This window comes from Cololabis saira, chromosome 20 (assembly GCF_033807715.1).
Source record: "Cololabis saira isolate AMF1-May2022 chromosome 20, fColSai1.1, whole genome shotgun sequence".
Taxonomy (NCBI): domain Eukaryota; kingdom Metazoa; phylum Chordata; class Actinopteri; order Beloniformes; family Belonidae; genus Cololabis; species Cololabis saira.
The window spans coordinates 21,525,783-21,551,984 of NC_084606.1; positions in this window are offsets into that span (position 1 = coordinate 21,525,783).

The window sequence follows — 26,202 nt, forward strand, 5'->3', positions numbered from 1 at the left end:
CAGGCCTCCTGGCAGCCTCTATGAGAAGGCAAGTATTTCATGGGCACAACCCACAGACCCAGCTCTGCTGTTCATCCCACAAATACATGAGCATGTTACCATCTACGGTACAAGATTTATTGCTAAGAAACATTGTTATGACAAAGAAAAATTCTACCAAACACAAATTGTTTTATTAGGGGGAAAAAGTACCCACTACACACAACTCACAATGTTCTGTACTCTTTAAATTGCTCTATTTTCAGCCATGCAACAAAACAGCCTTCAACAAAGTGTCATTATGCATCCAACAACTCACAATTGTGTGCTTTAAATCATTGTATCTAATTTTTGCGCAAGATTAAACTGGAATGTGTTGCATTTCTGCAGTAGGTGCATTACAGCAGTGCTGTTTTTTTAACTGTAGACCTTGTTTTTTTTTACATCAGACTTTGACCATTTGCAGTCACGAAAGCACAGGTGTCTTCATTGTAGGGCTTGATCCCATGTTACGGACGTCCTGCTCCTGCGCAGGCTGCTTCACATGTTCTGGCTTACTGGAACACTTAATGGAAGTCAGCCTTCTGTGAAAAGTCAATATGTTTCTATTGTCCCACGAAGCATTACGGGCAGGAAGTGCCAAAGCCGCTGAGAAAAGAAAAGAAAAATATCAACATTGAAGAAAAAAAAACAAAAACAGCTGATGCGACATTCCAGAGGAAGTACGTCGTCAGTGCCGTTGATTGTGGTAGATTGCAACCCTGTACTCATGTAGCTTCAGATTGTACCAGATAACCCATTCATGATCTTAAGAGCTTCCACAGAGGCAATTATTTGTTATACGTGTGATTTAAAGCTGAAACAAAAAGATTAAAAAGAGAGGTTGGAAAGGAAGAAATCATGTTTCATTGCAAAATAATCAAGTGAATCAATATTTCCTATTGCAAGCTGTCATTTGGCTGGATATATTTTTGGATGCGTTGCAGGGGAATTGTACTTAATGAACCATAGGGGCTTATGAAACTACTGTGTTATGTGTTGGGAAATCTCTGTGGTGCCTTTTAATGTCATTAAAATGTCAGAGTCTAGAAATACTGCTCTTGTTGGTTATGTTTTCATTTAGGGAAAAAAAAACTTGTATCTATAAAAAGAGGGACTTGCAAGCTAATTGAATGCGCACAGTGTTAAATTATATCAAAATAATTGGCAACAAGCAAAAACATGTTGGACTGCCATGTTTCTGAATGGAGCCAGATATGATCCCAGCACACACTGGGGCTCTGTCCAATCTTACCTCTTCAGCTGGGGAAAAATATAAAGAGACCAAGTTGTGTTTTATTCTGCTTTTCAGAAAATTGGATGGAGATTTAGTATCCAGAATCCAGCTCATGAACTGCTGTTTCTTTCCGTCTGCGTGTGCTGGTCTGTCTCCGCACCACTAGATGGCAGTCATGATATGCAGGCGGATTCCCCCTCGGCACACTCCTCTCCCTTGGCTGAGCCTAACAGCATGTGGCGGCCAGTGCCTGTGAGTAATGCCGCAGGAAAATGCCTTCCATAACCTATTGTTCTTATTGGAAAAGAGGAGGAAGAGAGGAGAGGGACACAAACAAAACAAACATGAGTGTAGAGAGAGATAGAAGGAGGAAGCAGGAGGGGAAAGGGAAAACCAGTGACACCAGACGAGCGCTGTGGGTGAAGCCTGTGCGGTCCAATCTTCTGACAGGAGGGTGGGGAGGATTACTGAGAGATACAATGGCTGAAAATGGTCTGCTGATGTACTTGGGAGTATTTAACACTTGCCCAGACACAGACAGATGCACAGCACAGAATAGCTGTGCACATGACTGCAGAGATGCATGCACCTGCGACGACAAACTGCAGTAGGGCAGCATTCGTATTTGTAACACGCTAATAGGACTTTCCTGTCATTAACTACCTTCTCCTGCAAGACCAAGTCTAAAAACTGTTCAAGCAGAAATTTTACTGGACTGATTTTTCCATTGCTCATAAAGTTTAGGGGAAGATGCTGAGCATCACGTTTTTTTTAATGAAACCACCTCCTTAGTTTTCCAAAACATAAGAGATCTCCTGTGAAGTTAATGGGACTCAATTACCCCCCGAGTTAATGACAGAAAGCCACAATTTTTTTCCACACATCCAGAGAAATAAGCTTGCAAAGTCCAAATGAACACAAGAGGATTAGCAGCAAAGGTAAATACAGCAGAATTTGCAATATCTTGATTGCAGCTGATTAATTCTTCCCATCGTGCCGTATTGGACCGAGGCCTATGGGAAGCAAGTGGATCAATCAACATGAAGGCTGCACAGTGCATCAAAAATCTCTGGCTGGAGTCACGCGCTCTCGGCAGGAGTGGACGCATGTTCTTCATGAGCGATGATGCAGCAAAGGATCTGTGCAATGCCAGAAACAACACAGTTGCAGGACTGCATCTACACACTAAAAGCTTTAATGTGTCTGCATTCATTTTTATGTGATCAGACACAAAGCAGAGCCTTTAGTGTAAAAGTTGTCAGTTTATTTCGTCCACATAATTTTGTTTGCTTGCCGCCACTTTGTTATATTTCTAGCTCTGTCATTGGTATCTTAAATCAAAAATACACTTCAGCCCCGCTCTTTTATGATCCCGTGCACATTTAAAACATAGATATATGCAGCCATCACCTTGACTCCCACCCACGTACTGTAAACACTGTCAGCTCCATGGAGAAGAAAGAGGGCTACTCTCTTTTTTTCCAAAATCTACCTCTTGCCCCCCCTCTGTGTCGCACCTACACATCTTCTTCCCTCACTCCCTTTCTTTATTCCCTTATGCCGAGTGAGATAAAAAGCAAAACACCTTTGTTTGCTCAAAAGGAAAAGAAGGGGCGGTGGGCGGGCAATACAGCTGGTGGTATGACTCATGCGCGAGGCTTGATTTCGAGATCGTTATATCTTCCTGAGAAGCCTCTGAGTACTGCTAGCGCAGCAGAGGGAAATGCAGGGAGCCGACTCACTGGAATTCACTTTACCTCATATCCCTGCTGCTGGCTGAATGCAGGTTCCCCATTGAAGTGCTTGTGACCTTTGGAAGAGAGGGGCAGGGGTTTGATGGGGTTTTTTTTTGTCAAATTGGGCACACAACGAGCAGAAGCACAGTGAGGGCCCATTTACAGGCTGAAGCTGCTGTGCGAGGACAGAATCATGGTGTCCACAGGGCATTTTTGCTACAAGCTGTCAGTTGTAGGCTTGAGGTATATTTTAACTATTTTCAATTTTTTCATTCAGGGCATGAAGGGAATTCTGTTTCAGTTAAACTAATTAAAAACATTCTGCATTGCATAAAATAGTGTGTATACTACATTGGGTGTACGACATAGAGTATAATTACTGGTCAAACCCTCAATGGCTTCACCCCTAGGTTTTCTAAAGAGTGGTTTTGAAAGCATTTTCTTTTTCCTGACATACCGGCCATGGTGTGAACAGGCCTGGGAAGCACATCCACCTTATCCATATGTCAATCACAGTATGTCATTTGAGCTTAGCTTAGGATAAATAATGTTGAGTTACATTTTTTTTTCTTAAATCTTGCAGCACTTGATAGTTTTGTGCGCAAGTGTGTGGGAGAGTGAATGTGTCCTCCAGCCAGTCCTTTTTGACGGACTGATCAAACATCCTTGATTAAGAGATGAAACACCGATTTTGCCAGAGAGGACTAAATCCACCGATGTGAAAAATGAAAGGACAAGACAGTGATGGGTGCAGTGTTTGCAGTGTGATGTGTTTTGATCTGAGTGAATATGAGGTGGATTATTAAAGAAAGGGCAGACATGCAACATGGGACAGGCAGATACGTATACAACAAAAAAGGAAGAGATGGACAAAAACTCTATCTCTATACACTCAAATGAGTGTGTATGTATGTGTGGGTAGGGGATGAAGGGGGAGGGACATAATGGATAAACATTGATAGACATAAAATGAACAAAACATTAGATTCAAGTAGTGACACATATACGCGTGCACATACAGTGAAATAACATGTACTTTCCTTCAGGACTGATCACTAACAAACAGCGGTCTCTCGTTTTAGAGAACAAATGGACAAAATATTTGCCGATATGAGACGAGACGAAAAATGCAAACAATAGCATCTCTTGCACTTTGTCAAACCGCTGGATTTGTTGTTTCTCCCACTCTCTGAACGCTTTAGACATTTCAAAAGGATGTTCTCCATTTATATGTGCATAATCTTTTAGTCTCCTCTCATTTTTATCTTTCACTCACAAGACCTGTCATGGCGAAATCCACTTAAAGCAGTTTCTTGTCAAAAGCAATAAGAGGAAACTGACATAAAGAAAAGTATTCATCCACAATGCATCCATCTGCTTCTCTTCTTTTGCATTGTTCTTGTGCCCTTCCTCATGTTTTCGTTACCTCTCCTTTTGTCTGGTAACTCTGCAGCCAGGCGAGGGTAGCTGCCCAATCCAGATGTCGAATTCTGACAGTTCTTTTCTCCACATCTGCGTGGGGATGAATGTGCTCGTCACTTTCGCACGTTTTATTTTCTCTTTCCGTGCTCCCATGTGTGGCTCACTTGCTCATGCCAGTAAATGTGTATGTTAATATGTGACTAATACGGAGCCGTGTTCAAATTGCTCCTCCTTTACACGGATGTGATGATTTGTGGAAGGAAATCAGACTAAAGGGAAAAATTCTAAAAAGAAAAATGTATATAAGGAATAGAAAACCCATAAACCAAAGGAGAGGTACATATTTACAGCAACTTGGAATAAGGAGGTAGAACAGAAAGCATTGAAACCAAATGGAAGGGAGGAGCAATGGAGTTTATGGGGAGAAAGCGAGGGATGAATAGAGGAAAAAAGGAGGTGTAACACTAAAATGTTGGAGAACTAACAGATCTGCTGTGGTAAGGAGGATTGCTAATGGCCTTGGCGGACTTATTGCAGCATTTTTCTACTTAACCACTCCTTCGCTCGCCCAGCCAACACGTGCTGTATGTGAATCCTTCCTGGCTATCAAAGTGTCTGCCCCACTTGAAGTGTCTGCTTGTTCAGCCTTCGGTAAAGATGATAGAACTCTATTCTAATTAAATTGGTAAAATACTGCAAGCAAGGAACACAGTAAAGTCCATAAACCTCCCATCATGGTGAGTAAAAGGAGGTACTGTTGTGGAAAATAGTATCTAATATCGCTGTACATACATATTTTAACTTCTCAAGGTGACTGCAAAACCTGAATAAGACTGAATCAATATAATAGCACTCTGAAGTAAAGACTTGACAATATGGCTTGAATTAGTGAATTATTTAATTATCTTTTGTGTGGAAAAAGGGTCAGAACGTCCACATGCAGGTTTCAATGCAGGAGTGACCCAGAGAGTCATCAGGAGGAACAGTTTTACAGAACAGAGCTCGGTGTTCTTTACATGCAGTTCTCCAAACCTCATCTTTGCAGCTGTCAGACAGCTAAACCCAAACTGCACAGACACAATACCGGTACTGGTCTGACCTGAGAGTACTCATAATGACCTCACAGAGAGTCTGGAAACTTCCATCTCAGGTACCTCATCATGTTGTATATATGTGCACAAACCTGATTTACACCCCTATTTCTAAATCAAGAACAGATGCAGACACTCCCCGAATTATTCATGAATACATGGAAACAGTTCACACCACAATTGAAGATATGACACTAAATATAACATTGATTTGTTCCCTAGTGGTCAGTCAAGGAAGTGCATTTTTGCTTGCCTCCCCTTGAGACAACCTAAAGGTGGGCTGCTGCCTCTTGAGGTGAAACAGTCATAGCTTCTGCAATCATAAAGTGGTGTCTTTGCAAATACTACTCCAATATGAGACAATTTTTTTCTTTGAATGAAGTTTATATTTACTTTTAATGTATAATTAAAAAGAAAACAAGGCCCTACCCTATCCCCTCCATCAGAAGGAGCTGCCACCAAGGTAATAAAACACAGGTCACTAAAGATTCAATGGCACTCCCTTATCCTGATGGTTCATAAAAAAACAACACTTTTCATTAAATGTCTCATAAATGACGCAATAAATTCACATGTCTAAGCGGAGGACAGAAGATTACTTCCACCATGTCACTAGCAAGTAGTGAGAAATCACATAGACACATCCGTACACTTATCAGCTTTTAAATGACACAATGCTGGTACCAGGGGGACTTAAATATTAATTCCCAGCTTGGTGAATATAAAAATAAATCCTTTTGCTAATCGTGCCTGGAGATGCTCGCCGGCAGTAAAAAGGTTTTGTGTAAATTACTAAAAGATTAGTTTCTTTTGCTGGTTTATCTTCAGGTCCAAACCACAGAGGTGCATTCTTCAAACACCAAAAATTCCTCCCCAACTTCCAAAGCAAAGTACAAGACTTTGCTCCATATGTGTGTGTGCATGCTGTAAACGTGCAGCTTCCCTTTGAAATCATGCAATTGTCTCTGTTGAAACAAGATAGTGGCGTTGCTTTGAAGGTGTAAAGCTGCGACAGGACCGCATTACCTGCGAGAGATATCGCCACTCAGGGAGTTTCTGGACAGACGGACGTTTGTCCCACGTGACGCCGGGAGGCAGTTCCTCACCAGATTAATTCATATCAGCCAACTTGGTTCCCAGCCGTGTTTGCGTCTTTATTTTCTAATCTTTAGGCAGGAAATAAACATTTTATAGATGAAAGAGTATAAGCCTCTCCCGCTGTCAGGTACCTACATCCTATAAACACTTATTACTGGCCTATTTAGTGGACACTTTGCTTTGAAGAAAATGTTGAGGCATATTTTGTATCACACACTCAGCAAAAATGTTAAAGCACCTCAGCAGATTACCCCCACCCCGCTCAAGGCCTCCGCTGAATATGATAATGTTACCGTGGGGTTATTGAACAATGTGCTCAATGATGAAATGGCCCAGTTGCCTGCATGAGACAGGTATATTACCCCAATAAAAAAAACAAAAAAAAACTTCAATCCTAACACTTCAATAACTGAGCAGCATCAGCACCGTCCTGGATAAAAGGAAATGTGAAGTTTTATCGTAAGATTTGCTTCCTTTTGATCATAAAAAGTTTATGAATTGCTTTTATGCCTTCTACACTTGAGTATACACGTAAACGCCCTCATGCACTTAATGTGAGATCTCAATGCTGGCTTTTTGCCCGAGTCGGAAATGATCAATTAAGAGCTTATTGATCCGTCCCAGCTGTGACAATCTAACCTCGTATTTAAAGCATACTTGAAATTGAAAGAGAAAGAAATTACGTCAGCAGGAAGCCAGTGCTTTTAAGCAGTCAGTGTTTTGTGAATGTGATACCTCAGAAATCTGCCCAATCGAGAGGACAGGCCCTCGGCTAAAAAGAAGTACCTCCCTATCAAAACGTTTCCACTGTGAAATCTCCATATTGTGTCCGTAGCATAAACCATAAAAGTGCATCCTCATTATCTCAAAGATGTGTGCGTGGTCATGCGAGTGCGTACGCTCCTCATCGATTCTTTTAGACTTGGATAAAGAGCTTAGGCCTACGCACACCTTTCTTTCAACCTATTCATCCCGTGACTTTTTTTTTTCTTCTTCTTCCTGCTTTGCTTCCTCCTTACCCTGCTCAAGCGCAGAGTTTCACACACATACACACACTTACACACACCCCTGGAGCTTAATTTGCAATAGAAGACTGCTTCATTTGAATGTCTTTGATGTAGCGTGGCTTTGCTCAAATGAAGTATCTGATCCCAATCCCCTGGACAGATCCACGTGGGCGTATCGGTGTAACCAACCACCACGAGCATCCCCTTCCTGCTGCCAGCTCCTTTACGTTGCATTCCTCATCTATAAAACACCTTCCCTCATCATACTCATCCACCTTCTGTCCCCTCCCAATTTAATTCATTTGGAGTTTTAAAAGTCGTGCTCATGTGTCCCATCATTCGGGTAATTTATGGAGATGGGGTCTCGCGGTAAGTCCCTTGGTGGCCACATGGCCTTGACATGTTGGTAAATCCCTTCTTGGTCTGTGAGGACTTAAAAAAAAAAGAAATATGCCTTTTATAACTTAACAATTGTGCCAGTTATGTTGCAATCTGCATAGTGTACAGCTTTATTTACATTTATATGTGATGGATTCTACCGCAAATCCAATGATTTTGATTTCAATACTTAAAACTCACCATTACTCACAATGGTCAACTGGATATCTGACTAACCCTGGAAAAAAGTCTGCTGCTGATAAAACATACTTCATCATTATCATTGTTTACTTTTGTTGTTTACAGGGGCCCAAAAACAAATATCCAGCCCACCCACATGTAACTGGCTAAAACCAGCCCTGTGTCCCAAATATTGTAAACCTACCATTAACTTACTGTTTTGGTCTTCACAAACGTCTTGGGCAATATGCAAATATTTAGCTCCATAATAGTCAATGTCAATGTCAACTTTATTTATATAGCAGATATAAAAGTCCCATGGCCAACCAAAGTGCTTTACAGTAAAAATCATCATCAATAAAAACAATAAACATTAAAATAAGAAGGATAAAATCCAAAATGGGTGGCTACTCCGCCAAACACCAAGGTTAACAAAAGGGTTTTAAGACGCATTTTAAAACTGGAGAGGCCGTGTTCGTCATCTACTTCCTAATTGAGCCACTTGGCAGTTAAAAACTAGGTACTGTGTGTACAATTGTTTGATGGCACTTTTGTTAAGGTTAGTACCAACTTTACAGACCAATTCATGGACAAACAGGTAAAATATTAAGAAAGGTACTTTTACAGAAGCCCTGGGAAGCTGCAGATATTAGTGAGAATATCCTCCAGATTCACCAATATGAGCGTCACTGTTTTTAGTGTCACTCTTTCAATAAGAGGGACAGAGGGAGGAACAAAAGTTCCCAGTCCATTACAGGGATACACAGATAAAAAGAAGGCAATCAGCACGCACACTCACTTCAGGTCAATTTAGAATCCCTAATAGGCCTAACATGCATGTTTTAGGACTGCAGAAAGATACAAAAGAATTACAGAGAAAACCCACACAAGCACAAGTAGAACACACAAGTCCCACAGAGAAAGGGTGAGATGAAATTCAAACCAACTTTTAAAAGATAGAGCTAAAATGAAACACTTAAATATGTGCTCGTGTGAGAAGTATGATCCATCATGAGCAAACATGCAAAAGCTGCTGTTACATCAAACTGTACTTGCTCAATTTGCTGGTTTATTTAGATCGGCTTTAGCATGGATAAACTGTATTTCTGCGACCGTGTTTTAAAATAAAATGATGTATTAAAAACCCAACCGCAATCTTTTTTTCTAAACCTAAGCAAGTAGTTTTAGGGTTTAAACCAGACCTAACAGCAGTTGTACAGGCTGTAATCAAGGAGCAGATGAAATAACGTCAATAAAGAAAACAAACAAAAACTCTAACTCTAGGGCTTTGTGATTTCATTGCATTTACATTTTTCATGTGGTGTCAGATTTAAAATTTTGCACCCTCTGCTGACCCTCGAGCCAAAAAATGTGCCACAATTACTGCACAAAAACTACAAATGCAATTAAATCCCTCCACCGTGTATTATATGCTGAATATCTCATACTTGGTGTGTGTGTGTGTGTGTGTGTGTGTGTGTGTGTGTGTGTGTGTGTGTGTGTGTGTCATCATGTATTCAAACTAGCATTTAAAGGCTTAAAATCCTGAATACTTGATTGAATACTTTGTCTTTTTTACCTGAGCTTAGGTGGTTTAAGAGATTATTGCAAGAACAAATATTGACGAAATATGATTTTACTGCATTTTTTGTGATTGTACATTTTTGCCTTGAGGGTAGTGAATTAGAGAGATCCACCAAAATTAAAGTTTCTGAATATTTTCCTCTCACATCCATCTGAGGTGTGGGATTCGTCATTCGTGGCAGTGCGCATACACGTGCATCTGCACTGTGAATGCTTCTTACGTCTAATCCACTTTGTGGAGGATGAAAATAGAACTGTAGAAGTTTTTTGTTTTTGTTTTTTCTAATTGAAATGTACTGAGTGAATACAGGGGTATAAAAAGTAGCAACGCAAATTACGAAAAGATGGATTGATGGAAAACAACGGATGAACAAAAGTAACACAAATGTTTACTCTTTAGCTTGGGGGAGATTGAAGGTAACAATCATAGTCTTGAAATGTTATTTTTTGAAACTGGAAAACTGAGTTTTCATTGCTTTGACGTCCCACAAAAAATATAGGTAAATTAATCTCTCCGTTGTAAAATATACACTCTTGGATATAAAATATGGCTAACGAGTATTCAAAAATGTACTGTTATTGCTCTTATTTGGTTATTCTGAGGGAAGCCAAGAGAACATGTTTCCATTGAGAAGAAGACAGAAGACACAACTGTTGTCCACATCTGGACTGACATCTGTAGAACCTCAATCTTTGAAGCCAAACTAAGAAAAGAAAAAGAGTTTGGATCAAGGAAGACTTGAAATGCCATGAATTTAAAAATCTTATCATAAACAATCCCCTTTTGGCACGCACTGATATTAAATCCTCCCAGTGAAACAGAGTTAACATATTCTTAATCTATTTTCTTTTATACATATCCTATCTAAAGCTTATCTGTGGAAAATGATTCATTCATTTTATCTACTTTAATTTGTTGTCTTCTCCCAAATTTCCCTGTTCTCATGACCCGGCTCGCCGTTCGTTAGAAGCAGGGATTTGTGGAGTTTAGGTTTGATGTTGTCTGGCCTTCGCTCTGCTTGTTTACCTCTGAGGACAAAGGCGAGTCTGATAATGTGGCAGCAGAGTCATGGCCGTCGGCCCTCTTTGATGAGGAGAAAGGTCTGTTTGACTAATTACCCTGGTGGTCACACCACTCGGTTTTCCAGTGCCACATTTTCATGCCTTTCCTCTCGCGCTGCATATTTTTCTCCTCGGTTCCTGAGCACGTGCACTGAGCCATGACTTCTGACGCGGAAACTTGAATTTGAATTGGCGCTTCGAATCGGCAGGAATTGATTGCCTCGCTTTTATCTTCCAAACTTTTTTTGTCTGAGGGCGGATTTTCCTTTCAGCGAGTCATTTCTCACTCATTTCCATCTTTGACTTCTCTCTTTTTACCTTCTCTGCTCACCTTAATTATGGGTCACGGAGTGGGGGAGGGGGTATCTGCTGTGTGGCTCGTGTAATGCTGAAAACACTGCTTGACATGAAATCCATATCTTCCAAAGTGGATAAAAGAACTCATGAATGCATGACTTGCCAGGGAGTTATTGATGGCGATTACATTGATCTGAAGGGGAGTGAGAGGGAAAAAAAGATTATATTTACATGGGAGTTGTGAGATCATTCATCAAGAGTTGAGGGTTGGGCATTTACTGTATGTCGCCCACACACACTGTTCATCAATTATGTAGTTAGGGGATGATAAATGGACGTTTTTTCATTGGAAACACTTGTATACAACCTACATAAACAGCCTACTGAGATTAAAGGGTAGGCCTTCGGTTTATGCAATTCAATCACATGGGCATAATGTGCTGTTGCAATTATGCGCCAGATAATTCAGATTGAATGAACACAAAGTAAGAAAACTATGGACCACATATGAGGCCAGGTCACCAAAAGATTTGCTATTCTACACATTGTACACTTTGGTTGTACTCTCCCCGCCTCCACCAGCATAACTGGGGCTGCAACTGTACTATTGTATACATGTTAAGGTGGTATAACAGTTAAATTAACTCTAAGTCTGAGCAAAGATGTGAAATGCATTCATGCAAGCATTTGTTTTTACTGTTGTTGCAAGTTCCTTTAAACATGATTCCTGTAGGTGCTCTCATCAATATCTTTGAAATCCTCTCATGACACATCTGAGGAGTATTGAGCTCAAAAACTCTGGGAAAGAAAATGGCATTAGCTACCAGCAATCAACAACTGCCAAGCTGTAAGCAACTAATGGTAAAAGCTTGGTAACTTTTTTCAAATGCATCCCAACTTTGTAAGATTTACTGAGAATTGATCAGCAAGATCATACAGGTCAGTAAAACTTCCATGAAGTAATTTCTGAACCTCCTGACTTTAACAAACATTCTTACCTGGTAATTCCACAAAGAACAGTTGCGTCACGTCCCTGCTGTAATGCAACCACTGGAGCTGATCGCAGTCCGTCAGAACAATACTCGCAGTCCTGCCAGATGCGTTTGAGTAGATTTCAGATTCAACACCCAAAAGTCGTCGGTGCAGAAATTTCATATCTGGCCTTGTTGCATAGCTATTTAAATGTGACTTTTCCTTCTGGAGGATGAAAAAAATATAGAGTATTTAAGTGATTTACCAAGGCTGATTTAAGCTTTACATATCCATCTTCACTGCCAAATGTACCATTAATTGTTGCTGACAAAATCATATCTGGAATTTTGAGTGACATGACTGTCACAGCTCCTGTGTGGAGAGCACACAGATAATTCCCAACACTGGCTGGACGAGACAGTTTGTGAATGAAGAAAGGATTACATTTTTAATTGTATTTAAAATGTCAGAAGAAGACACTGTCAGAACATATCGACTGTCAAGAAACTTTTTAAAACAAAGGAAACTGGTAGCTCATGCATGCCGATCCTATCAAAACCTTTTGTGGCTTTTCCCCACGGTTCTATTTTCTTTGATTTAGTTTTAAATTACATCCCATAAATTGTGTAGCTCGGTCACCTTCATTTTCACCTGCGTTTTCTGAGGGGTGCGGAAAATAATGTCACCAAGTGGAAGGGATGCAGAGATGCACCACTGATATATATTAACATCCCACAGTGAGTGATGCAAAAACAGTCAACATTGAACATAGTTTAATGTTGTGTTCAGTAAAAAGATCAAAGTGTAAGAGAGTGGGTCTGATAGTGAGATACCCCAGCCCAAAGATTCTGCTTAATGTATAGACAGATAGCTCTCAAACGAGGCCATTTGAGGGTCCCAGTGCTCCGTTTAGCTCCTGCAGTGGAGATGTCTTGAGCGGAGGAAAGAACTCTCAATAGACCCTTCCCCCCTAAAAATATTTCAGAGTCCCAAAGCAGCATTCTGGAAAAATAAATTCATAAAAAAAGCAACAAGGTGTGAAATTTAGCTATAGATGTTTTGACTGAATAGCCTACCGGTCAGCTGCCATCGATGTAGATAACTTTGCCTGCCTCTAGTGAAACCCCGAGCTTGGATCGCTCGGCAGAATAAACCGTATGCACACAAAAGAATTGAGAAAGAGATGGCAGCATGTAGGACTGTTTCCTCTTTTATTGGACAAATATGGCCTTAAGAATACCAATATATACCATGTTTTCAAAAATAAACTACTTCAGCAGCTGGACAAAAACAAAAAAAGGAAGCATCCCATCGGACCTTATCTCTGCCTCGGACACTTGTATTATTTTGGCCCAAATTGAAATGATTATTCCTGTTCTCTGGGAACACAAACCCATTCTGGCTACAGTATGACCATTTTCATGGGTTGGGCTCCATCTTATCTCCTGATGAAGAGCTTTGTTTGGACCACCTGCGCTCAGGGTCTGGACAAGCAACACCTGATTGCAAGGTGAATAGAGATCGTACGCATGTGGGAAAGCGAAGCGGCACCCTCCTGAGACTAAGTGGCGTTTCAATACGCAACGCATCCTTGGGGTTTGGCCATCCACCCAGGCTGTAAACTCTGCCGTGATGCACGAGATTGGTTTGTGCAAGGACACAGGGAAGCAAACTAATCATTGGGTCTAAAGCACAGACTGGTAACTAGAGAATAGATGAAATGTTTTCTATCTTTTTAAGTTTTCCTTTATCAAACATCTTGATGGAAATATATTTTCAGACCAGAGCGATGATTGTCTTCTGATGTGTTTGTGTGTGTTGGGACATACTGTATGGAGGCTTCTTGTTTGAAGAAGCCATTTAATAAAGAGGGGGAAGGATAATTCCCACCTTTTGTATAAATAAAAATTGTTATATTGTATGGAAGATAAAATAAGCCTGTTAAGTTATTAATATTTCAAATTGCATAAGTCTTAAGGCGGTATTGAGGGTTCTGTGGTTGTGAGCTTTTTCGCAAACACGATAAATGGGTTTAAATTGCTCAGTCAGCCATCTAATGTACATTAGTACTGAACTACCATATTTTTTGGTGTTTCAGTAATACTTAAACATATACATAAATAGAAAAAAGTGCTGTTGAAGATTGGCATGCCGTGATGATGATTTACCCCCAAAACATGCTTTGTTTTTGACATCAAAGTGATAAAAGCAAAAGTGAATCAGAAACTTTGCCTGGAGGTGCAAATATAAAAACCTCTAGAGCCTTGGCTTTTACAGTTTCTACATAATATTTGTACCCTTACCCGCCCACTCATTTACTGACGCAGGAGGGGACTGAAGGACTTTATAAATGGAGAGACTCAGACTGGAGGTCTTGATGTGACAACCTGCTGTCAGTGTAAATACAGCAGGTTGGGGGTCTTCAGTTCTATGAATCTCAACCCCGCGCCAGATGTGCTTCTCACACACTTGTGTAAGGTGGGGTGAAAGTGTGGGAGAGACGGGAATCAAAGATGCTAAAATTTGATGCAGAAATGACAAATAACCAATAAAATATTTTTTTTTCCAATTAAAAAAAAAAAAAAAAAACTGTTTTAACCTAACGGCTGATGTATCATATTTGATGAATACATTTCCGAGACCGCGACACCACCTCAAAACAGTAAAATATATTTTCATGCAATATCTAGGGTTGCCACCCGTCCCGTAAAATAAGGAATTGTCCTTTATTTGAGAAAAAAATGTTGCGTCCCGTATTGAACTAATACGGGACACGATTTGTACCATATTTTCATTAACTTTTACACCATATTCTAGTTGAATTATTGAAATAAATTAACTTTTACACCATATTCTAGTTGAATTATTGAAATAAATTAACTTTTAAACCATATTCTAGTTGAATTATTGAATTAAGTTAACTTTTACACCATATTCTAGTTGAATTATTGAAATAAATTAACTTTTACACCATATTCTAGTTGAATTATTGAATTAAGTTAACTTTTACACCATATTCTAGTTGAATTATTGAAATAAATTAACTTTTACACCATATTCTAGTTGAATTATTGAAATAAATTAACTTTTAAACCATATTCTAGTTGAATTATTGAATTAAGTTAACTTTTACACCATATTCTAGTTGAATTATTGAAATAAATTAACTTTTACACCATATTCTAGTTGAATTATTGAAATAAATTAACTTTTACACCATATTCTTCACCTGTAGGCTATATTACACCTTGGCTGATGTGGACATACATAGCATAGGAGGATATTTCAGCTGCTATATGGTTGGCTGTCTGTACAGTCATGCAAGTTCAATGCTATTAAAGCACTTTAAACTTTAAATCAAAGCATTTTGTTTTTTCATATAATATAAACACATTTTTATTCAGTTTAGAAGTTTTGGGGCTTTTTTTTGGCTCCTGCGCTGCTGAAATCGGGGCGTCCTTTATTTCTATTTCTGAAAGGTGGCAACCCTAGCAATATCTAAAACAATTTTAAAAATGAATAGAAATAAAAAAACACTTAAGAATTGTATTCATGAAGATCCATACAATTATTATTTAGAAAACTGTTCAAGACAAAATGGGGGGTGTTTTTAGTTCTTTATATTTAGAAAATTCTTCTTTTTTTTTAAATCATCAGCTATCAAGGGGTTAATCTGTAGCTTTGCATCCTTTGTGATGCTATAGAAAAAAAGTCGCAGGATTTTCTGCATTTTTACTTTGACACTAAATGATTTTAGCCTGATTTGCTGCACTCGCTGGCTTGTTGGAATGAAATAGGCAGGTCGGGGTCGGCAGTCATCACTCAGTTATGTGTGAACAGCTAAAATACCACACAGATGTCCACTGTGGGGTGGCTGTCACAGCTAAGCATGGTGTGATGTCACTGTTAGAGCGTGTGGGGTAGTTAATCTGACTGAGTGGGAGCTACATGTCCAGACGCTTAACTCGCTAAAATACTGTCAATAGTGCCACAAAATGTAAACTTTAAAAAAAGAGAGAAAAGAAAGGGGCAACCCATCAACTGAGATAAAGATGCTGCACACTGCAAAAACAGCCCGTCTACAAATAAACCTAATATTCCACATATCTAGACAGAATTGTCCTATTTTAAGCCAAAACATTTTTTGCAGATGGGGTGAGAAAAGTTTTCTTGACCAGAATTCATAAAACTAGCAAAATAGTCTAAAATAGTCAATAAGATTTCTTGAAACAAGACTGTTTTACTTTCTTAGAGATCAGTTTTTGCAGTGTAATTATTCTAAATGCAAAGGAAGCAGCAACAAGTTGTCCTTTTGTTGTTCACATCTGAACAAACCACTGAACTGCTCATGTTCTCCACATAGTACTGTTACCTTTTTGTCAGAGGTTGGTATGTGCTAAATACAGATTTAATATGAGCTAGTATTGCTAATGATGGTTACCAGTGGCAACAGCCAGACCAACATTTGGAGAGGTACATGTCATTTTCATTGTCTCTTGTTCCACATAGTTAGAAAACTGCAAGTTGAATACAACATGTTCAGATGCTCAGCAATTATTCCAAGTCACTGACCGCAACAACGCCGACGTTCTGACTGCCCTCGCATGTGTGCTTAACCAGTGTGTCCATGACTGAACTGAAATGAATTTGCCCTCATGTTGTCAAATCGCAGCTGATGGTTTCAGGTGTACTAGGAAAATTATCTGGCTTGTGTAGGCAATTTTCTTGAGAGTACATGAGTGGGAGTGAATTAAAGAAAGGTCCAACCAGTATTATTAGGGAGAGAAAAGAGAAAATGGGGAACAAATTGGCCTATGCACAAAAACAGATGCCAGAGAAAGTAGATGTTGAAAGTACATTTACATAACCTGGATAAAAAAAAAAAAATTGATTCAGCAGTGAGTTAGAGGGAGAGGGTGAAGGGGACAGGCTCGGGAAGATTAAGTAATTATCCTTTCATGCCTAATTTGAGGTGCTGTTTGAAATTAACCTATGCAAATGAAGTGGCTAAATCACACTGAGGACTGCAGTGACTCATACTGTACAGGAATGATGTGAACATCTTATCACAACACGATCAAATGCAAATAATCAAGAATGGCAAAACTTCAGTTCAGTTCATTGGAAGATAATTGTTCATACCAGATGAATTGGGATAGGTCACACTGCATTTATATTCGATGAATTCTACAAAAATAAATCCCGCATCAAAATGAGCCAAACCACACGATGAAGATGATCACGACTGATGACAGCTGTGTTAGGGCTACAGTCTACAGATCAATCTGCAGGATATAGTAAAAACGCCTGAAATGTCAAAAAATGAAGTTATACCAAATTAGCAGCACAAACAAGGAGACGCTGATAGTTTCCTTTGACATTTAAAGTCTGGAACATTATAAAACTCTTCTGGTTTAGACACCTGCCAATAACTTCTCCTGTGACATCTAAGGAAAAGGCTTTGTTCTTTAACCTGGCCAGTTTTGCCAGTATAATGAAAAAAATATTGCTATTATCTCTTTCTTTGTGAATTGTTGAAATGTTTTTTGTTTTGTTGGAAAAAAGTTTTTTGAAAATAAGCTTTTCTATGCTGGTTTGGATGCTGAGCCACTTAAACTATTTCTGCAGGCAAATCTGGCTAGTTCTTCTGAACCTCCTGTATCTTTAAGGAGTAACCATGACTGATTGAACTTTACAGCCCAGCTAAAGCCAAGAATAAGACTCCAAATTGAGATTACATGGAGAGGAGATGTATCAGATATAACATGTGAAGTTAATATTAAACCATTTCTTGTAAGATGAATGGGAAATTAGTGGCAAATAATATGGACAAGCTTGGAGCTGTTGGCCGTCTAGTACGGGGGGTTAATGCATAATTATGTTTCACCAAGATATGGCTGCCGGATAAATTATCAAAAATGTTTAACGTCTCAACAATCTGCTGAGGATTTTAGCAGATAGGCGCCATACAGAGCAGTAACAATAAAAGAAGAGGGATTGCATTGCTTGTTAACAGCAAATGGTGTAGATGTGGAGATGTTACTGTGAAGGAAGGCCTCTGCAACCCCAATTTCCTGTCCTCTGACCCTCAACTGCACCAAACGCCTGTTTTTAATGAATTTCAATTGGATGCATTTTGAATTTGAACACAGTTGGAATTAAATAATTTACAAGTGTATTATAACAACTTTTATTAGATCTGAATATATATTACGACTGATTTGCATTGAATTTGATTGGAACCTGTTTGCTTTCTGAGCTTTTGGATGACCTTTGTAGTGAATTTGTAGTGAATTGCTCTATAAATAAATTGAATTTGAAAACTAAGGGATCTTTTTATGTTGGTCCTGATGCTAAATGTCATATATCTACCCTCTTGTTGCCAGGGTACGAAGTCACGTGTCCTCGTGAAGTCAAAACATTATTCAATGTCCTATGCCTTCAAGTGAACTGCCCCTTATGCCCCTCACTCCACTGACTCCAAGGCTGCTCGCCTTAAGTCTCCCAGTGGTCAAATAAGGACAAAGGGATTAAAAAAAAAACACACAAAATAAACATCTTTTTATTAATTACTTTTTTTCCCCTCTTGGTTGGTTTCTCAATTGTTCTGCTGTAAGCTCCACAACACCTCTGGTTCATGCAGCCTATTCCATCTCCTCTGTTCAGCTCTGAAAAAGCAATCAATGATTTTTGCTGTAAAATGCATGTCTAGTGTTGTTCCAGACCAGGAAGGTCACCACAAATGGGGAATTCAAAAATACACCACGCTCCGAAAGAGAGATTTATGTTAAAATCCTTATAAGTCTACTTTATGCAGTTTGATAAATTTAGCCACTGGCTCTTATTGCAGCGACGGTGAATACGAATCACTTTCTGCAAGTTGAAGGGAACGCTCTGCAGGAACAGTGGAGAACTCTGTTTGCCATCATGCTGAAATTAACCTTGAACAGTATGTGATACCATATTGATTTGAACCTACTGTAACCAAATGTTCCCATACACATGAACGTATACATGAAATGGTAAAAATCTCATGTATTTCAGAAGGAGTTAGGATGATCTCACAGGTTTGGCACTTTTCTGTAATTAATGTTGAATGAATTCATCAACCTTGGTAAATATTATGCATTAATCATATATTTATGGGGATACAGAGGCTCAGTTAAAGGCATTTTTACAGCTACAACAGTATCGACTTCATGAAAGTAATGGATATTACGGATCCAGGTGCATTTATACATTTGCTTTTGTATCACTTTACGTATCCACACAGAATGAGGTACCGCATGGCTGCCGCTGCAGAAAGGGTTGAATGGACATTATGAAGAGCTTGCTTGGCATCATCTTATGATCTAAATGCAAATTTAAGGGTGTTAAAGCACAGAGGAAGTCATTACCTACATGGCTGGCTTTGATGAACCGCTCACGGCGTTTGAGGAAAATACCAAAGTGGAGCATCCCATCCATGTGATTAAGATGATTAATTACTCTTTTGAATCTGGTCTCTTTTTTCTCTTCCTTTTTTTTCAAACACCTCTTTCAACCTCATGTAATCACAAGAGGTGTGTTCAAAACCCATGATGCTGCTTGTTCCAAAGTGTGTTGTGAATTCAAGTGTGGCGATTGACACAGGCTCGGGGAGCCGGCGACGTAATCACTACAGATGTTCTGAAGCCTAATGGAGCGCCGGGGTAGGACAGAGACGCATACAGGAACTGGCTGTAGAAGGGGAAGTTGACGTATGACTACAGAACAAGCTTTGCCAGATCAAGCAGACTGGCCAGTTTAGAAATCCTCATTAGAAAGAAACACTACTTTAAGAAAAGGAAAATTGAAAAGTTTGCTACAGCGACAGAGAGAAAAAGGGCAACTCATGCCTCTACTTGAATCTTTTCCAAAAGAAAATGAAAAACAAATGTTTCAACCAATACTCAAGGACATTTCCACAGACGATCCCAAATATATGCTGATATGACATCACCCAGTGACAAGCCCACTTAAAGATAAACTCTTAAAAACACGCTTTTAGAAATAAGTCACCTAGAAGAGGGAAATACTGAGAGTGAAATGAAAGCAATTTTTCTCCTTTTGAAATGGAAATGCAATGTGATTTACTGAATACCTTTGAAGAAATCATGTTATTAGGAATCAGGTGTCGCTGTGCAGCCACCATTGATACAGGGTTCATAATCTTAAATGAAATAGTTTTCTTCACCTTGCAATTTCTTCAGCCTTTTCACTTCTTTTCTAAGTGAAGAGCAGGCTTTGTGTGAAAAGGTCATATGGCTTTCATGGAAGTCGCACTCACCCGCTGACAGGCAAATCTCATCCTTTCCCTTAAACTTAGTTATGATTCTTTTTACAAGCCACCATCTGCTGAAACATCTCTGTGTGACACTACTTTTCACCATTAAGCATCTCTTAATATTCACACTAAACGGTAGATTCAATGGAATACGTAATTATTCTAACCCTGGTAGTAAATTTTACTGGAGAAATTGTACTGTTCATTTCGGTAACCAAATCAACAATGAATACGAAAGACTGATGGCGATATAATATATGGTTGTAATTATCATTGACATAATTAAAAACACATTGTATTTATGCACATTTACAATTCCTCGTGGTAATAAATGACGGATCAAACTGTCGTGGGGCCTCATTTATAAAGCTTGCGTGCACACAAAACAGGGCTTGAAAGATGCGCACGCTACCTTCTACGCAAAGGTTGGGATTAAAAAAAAAAACGGAAAAATTTGCATATCTTTACGCCAATCCTGACCCTAGCGCACAAAATGTCTGAAGATATGGGGAACTGGCAATGCAGGCGGTGAGGTGGTGAAATGAAGCCAGAATGTCATACTTTTAATGTCATCACATATCAGACTTATAGATCCATGTACACCCAAGCTGGTGTTCTGCTGAGTTGTCCTACCGCCGCAAATCGTCCTACCTGTAGGATGAAATGATATACTTCTCTGCCGAGTTGTCCTACCTCGGCAGAAAATACTACCGTACGATCCCTGTTTCTTTTTTTTCAAAGTTTTTTTCATGCAAATAGATGATTTAACAGCAGGAAGTCAGAATGTGCTTCCACATAGATCTATGTGTAGCTATGACGCTTCGGCGGAAGAAAAAAACCTGTCGAATCACGCTTCCACATAGACATTGGCAGGTAGGATGATTTGACAGATGAAAATACCCTGTCAGATCACACTTCCACATAGATAAATGTTTGATGTCTATGTGGAAGCGTGGTCTATGTGAAAAAAAAAGAAACTGAGATAAAAGAAACGGGGATCGTACAGTAGTATTTTCTGCCGAGATAGGATACCTCGGCAGAACACCGGCTCGATGAATGTCTCATTCATCCCGACGCACAGCAGAAATAGGCTGCAGGAAGCCGCCGCATATGCTCAGTAGGCTCATTTATATGCAAATACAGTCATAAAGTAGTTTGCATTGACCATTTATGGTATAATGTGGGCGTGTAGAGGGCGGGATATGAGGCAAATTCACATGCGCAACCTTCCAGCTGGACTGTGATTTATAAAGCGAACATTGCGTGCAGATGTGCGTGCACACGGTTTTATAAATCCGGATTTTTTTGTGCGCACGCTATTTTCGGCTTTTGAGCGCATAAACACTTTTAGTATGAATCCTACGCACTCTTTTATAAATGAGGCCCCTGGTCGGTAATCACAGCTGGCGTGATCATCATCATTTAAAATTAGCGCCAACCTCACAGAATCCTCCCACATACTGTATAACACCTGTGGAGAAATTTCAAGTTGGAGCTACTGCAGCTGTCCATCACGAGCCAAGCAGTGGAAACTAGCCGAGGTCCAGCTACAGTGTTTGCTTGGTGCAGCCACTTTCACCGCCATATGAAGGCCGATAACACGGGGGAAGAAGGGAGACAGGAACTGAGCAAGCAATGAAATCGGATGCCAGTCTGGCCTCCAGCCAAAGGCCGACCCAGAGACGGTGGCAGCGGTCTGTTAGCAGCACTATCCACAGTATCTTTAAAATAGTTATGATAGCTCCTACGTCACTGCTGAGATATCAACATCACCTAAAAAAACCAAGTCATAAGTTGTTAAAGTTACAACAGTATGCCACTTGACATCACAGACGACAATGCTCCTGTCACTCAGAAAACCACACCCCTCCCGCCCTTAGATACACACACACGCACACGCACACGCACGCACACACACACACATAACCACACATACATATACACATACAAACAAACACATAGCCACACAGACATATACATACACGCACACACACACATAGACATACACATTGGCTTGTTCACCTGCATGCTTGCTCTGTAGTTTTTGGGGTTAGTTAGTCGCGGTAGCTTAGCTCAGACTGTGATTGGATCTCGTGTTTTGGTCGGCTCCGTGTCGGTTTCGTGTTTCGTTTGTGGTTTTTGTTGCAGATTTCCAGTGCTCAACGTGTGCCTCCGTGTGTTCCTGCTTCCTGGTTTAGCAGCGGATGTCACCCCCCCCCCCCCTAAAAAAACAAACAAAAAAAAAACCACTGGGTTTGTATGTGTGTATATATATGTATGTGTATGCGTATATATATTAAATATAGTAACAATGCACAGGCATAGGCTATATAACATGTGTGCAGACAAAGTAAAAAAAAAAAAGAAAACCACACCCCTATTTAACCATAAAGGGAGACCAAAGTTTTGGTTTTTTTTCCATACCAGGCTGTTAATATGTTTATTTCTGCCATAAATGTGGAATTCTAACATGAGGGTTAATGAAAATTTACTTCCATTTGGAGCCAGCCCCTAGTGGCCATTCAAGGAACTGCAGGTTATGGCACTTCCACCATGGCGTCAGTTGAGGTTAGCCACATGTAGCTTTGCTAAATAACAAAAAAAAAAAATCTGTCAAAAGTGAAATATTCTGCACTTTTCTTAAATGTTTACACAATGTTCTGAGGTCTTAATGAAATATTTGTGAGACTCTGTTCATAGGCTTAAGAGGGTGGGGTTAACGCCACTGCAACTCCCTCCTTTTTTACATAAGTGTTTCAACTTTGTGCTACTAAACTACTAAAGGTACAACAAATGCAGACAGATGTGATATTAAGAGAATATATTCTGATCTGATCTGGATCAGTAACGCGAAACAGGTGTTTTGCAGTACATGGTAGAGTAAATAGTCTGCACTTATTGCCCTTTTTAACATTCTAACTCAGACCACTTTTGTAATTTGATATTTTTCTTTGTTCCGTGCTATGTCTTGTAATTTCCCACCTTTTAAACATCAGTTCTTCTTGTCACAAGTGTGTGATTAACTTCTTCAGATTTCCCTCTTTGTACTGCGATAGACTTATTTCCAATACACAACTAAATGTTACATACAGCTTGGTAACCGCTTACACATTTTTTGTACTCCTTATGGATTTTTTTTTCCAACACTGCATTCGTTACTCTGATGCTATAAAAATAAAGACTTTTTTAACCTCCATATAAATTAAAACATTCATAATTTCTTTCATCTTCAGTCACACCTCAGTATCTTCCTTTTTCAGTATGAAGTGGTAATACGCCACCTTGGAACTGTGCAAAAAAGGTTATTGCTTTTAGAAAAGGAATACTTAGCATATTTTAATGTGTACTCTTACTATAAAAAGCTCTGAGGTCTTGCTTTTATCCAGATTATTGGTTGTGTTTTTTTTTTCTTTTTTTTTTTTTAGAAATATGAATTTTGAGCTACTGGAATGTGAAATGGCATTTGTTGGGTGAATCTGAGAGTGAAATGAAACTGTACAATGAGGGCATTTATTCAAGTTAGGCTGCAGCAGTAATTCCAGACTGAGAGTACGTTCATACCTCTCTCATGTTGTTCTGTCTGGTTTTTCTAATTAACAGTGCTATGAGTATTACTAATTAGTTTGAATTCAAACATTCAGAACCAATTAAAGTACAAATGTGCATGCCAGTAAAATCTTTAATATTTAATTACTTAACAACTAAACACTGATCATAGTCATGTCATAAGTATTACATTCGGCCTAAACACCTCACAAGTTTGCATCGATGAGAGTAACTCTGAGTAAACTAAATCCCAACCAATTCAATAATATAATACTGTAATATACAAATATTTGTATGCTGAGTGTATGACAGGAATTATGCAAATTCCTGTTCAAAAACGTCAAACTCTGACAGAAACAAAAGTTGTTTTTGCCGTGGATGTAGGTATAGGACTATTTTAATATAACTGGATGTTACATGGATTGTTTCCTGGGTTATTCAACCTGCATTCTTTTGACAAGACAATATTTATCTGCCTTTATTTAATAGAAGAAGTCATACACAGGAAAGTGGGGCAGAGATGGGGAAAATAACAAACCTAACCAAACTTTAACTTCGGTATTTCAGCAATAAATGCACCCCAATACCAATAAAGCTGTTACAATTGATCAAGGGAACAAATAAGTCCCAAAACCAAACTTCATCTTTCCAGTACCTAAGATATCTCCACTTCAAATCACAAGTTTCGACCTTTTAGTGATGGTGTTGTTATTCCATGGATCACAAAAGTCTCTAGGCCTCATCATTATCCACAGATAATTCAACGGTGGCATTTTCATGGAAATGTATCCAGTAACACTTGAGATACAGTATGTCTCTCTACGAAACGGATCGCTGACCCATGCTCTGAAGTTCAATATCTCTCTGCTGGCACTGAATCTCCAGTTCAACAATAAATAACTAATTTAGCAGCAGGTGTCAAACATTTGCTTCCCAGTCCGACTGTGTTCTCCTAGTTATCACAGGACTACTGTCTGAAAAAAAAAACAACTGTTCACTTACCTGTGACTCAAAAGTGTTTAAATGAATAAAAATAACGGCTTTTTTTTTTCTTCTTGGAAACAGTAAGTCGGTGGAATGACAAGCAACTGAGAGGGTGTTTTATTGGTTTATTTGTTTAGGAAGAATACACTGTGCTATAACACAGTTAAGGAACTTGATTGTTCTTGGAAAGCAGTTTGAGTCTAACACAAATATATTTATTCATTAAAATGTAATCTTTAGTTAAAAGCAAACATTGGTATGCTGAATGAAGTGCAATTTTAGTTGGTACCACATCTGATCATTGCTTCTCATTTCTACTTAAAGAACCAGTTTTACTATACGTGCCTAACTATTTCCTGAAAATTGCCTATGAATCTGGAAAATTTGGATATCTGGATATTTGCTTGTAATGTAGACCTCAGATTTTCATTTATTTTACTTTTTTTTTTTTTTTTTTTACTTATTTCTTTAGCATTTACAAGCTCAGACACTGGTGGCGCTGAACTTAATCTGTAAAGCTACAGTGAGTTCATGTTAGCTGTTAAACTAAAGCTCAGCTGTGCACCATACCTTACATTATGTGATGACAATTTGCTGAATTATAAACTCCTCCCCAATCACACTAACCCCCTAAAAGGACAATGACTTTTTCACTGCTATATAAATTGGGTACAATCCATTGTGCTTCTGTTGCTCACTCCTCAGTTGATCTTGCACACATTATAAACTGTTTGCTTTCGCGCTCCGATTAGTCTCAGGTGTTGGCTGCACATTTTCGGCGCACACTTGTAATCATCTGCTAGCATACAAGTGGACTTCATTTGTTTGATGAATATGAACAGCACTACCTCCGTTTCTTCCATCCCTGTCCTGCTCTTACGAGAATGAAGTGTCAACTATTCGTTCTAATCTTCGGTGGCAGATGGAGGCGCACATAGACACAGCGATTCTCACTTACAGGGCTGTGCTTCTCACCCTTGCTACTTTCTGTTGGGTAAACATCTCCAACTATCTCCTGAAGTTAGGAGATGTGAGGGAGAGGAGCGTTATAGCACAGTTTACCCACTCACACAACATACCTGTGGACATACCTGTGGACATACCTAGGAGTCCTGGCTCTTCATGGATTACCTTCCCCACAGGAAGGAGGGGGACGGAGAAAGAGAAAACAATGCTGAGGCTGCATATGGAGCGCTGGGTTTAGGCTTACATAAGCAGCCATACGAACCACTATTTCTCAGCTCTTTCCTCACCAAAGCAAGATCCCTGATTGATAAAACGGATG